The following is a 678-nucleotide window of genomic DNA, read 5'->3' as shown; positions in this document are numbered from 1 at the left end:
ATATATATATATATATATCTTCTTGAAGGTCAAGAAAATTAATGATATTGATATCTTACTTCTATTAAATTCATTTGATTGCCCTCAGGGAATGATGTCAAAGTGAATTCATTGGCATTAAGTAGAAGAAACTGGATTCCCATTTCAATTCCTAGCCACACATGTCAATAGTAGGCTATGTTTAGAAATCAATGTTAGCATAAAACAAATCAGGCTTGAATGGACAACCACCCTAAATTTGCAAAACAGGTTGGCGTACCCAAACTAAGGTGTTTTTAACATCAGGCCTGAAGGATACCTTAATCAAGGTTCTCAAATAAAAAAAATATTAACAATATGAAAACATAATAACCTAATTAATGTTTATATTAAATATTGGTATAATACTTGCGCTTGATGACCCCACTTAACCCAAGTGGGACAATTACTGGTGACGACTCTTGCAGCCTCTTGTTGGTCAGATACTGCCACCCGAAACCTATCCAATAATACCCCGAGTGACTCAACAAAAACTAAAAGCCAATCCAAATCCAAATAATGAAACACGTTGGACTGTTGTTCAAAATCATATGCAACTCCAAAGGAGTTTGCTTTAGGGGCCGGAGAAGGAGGTCCCTCCAAGTTGTGTTCCATGACTGATTATTGGAAAAAATGTGACCCCAACCCCACACACCGTGG

This window comes from Theobroma umbraticum, unplaced genomic scaffold (genome assembly GCF_002168275.2).
Source record: "Theobroma umbraticum cultivar Fairchild unplaced genomic scaffold, ASM216827v3 scaffold_30.0, whole genome shotgun sequence".
Taxonomy (NCBI): domain Eukaryota; kingdom Viridiplantae; phylum Streptophyta; class Magnoliopsida; order Malvales; family Malvaceae; genus Theobroma; species Theobroma umbraticum.
The sequence above is the reverse complement of the archived record's forward strand: the minus strand, read 5'-3'. Positions refer to the sequence as shown.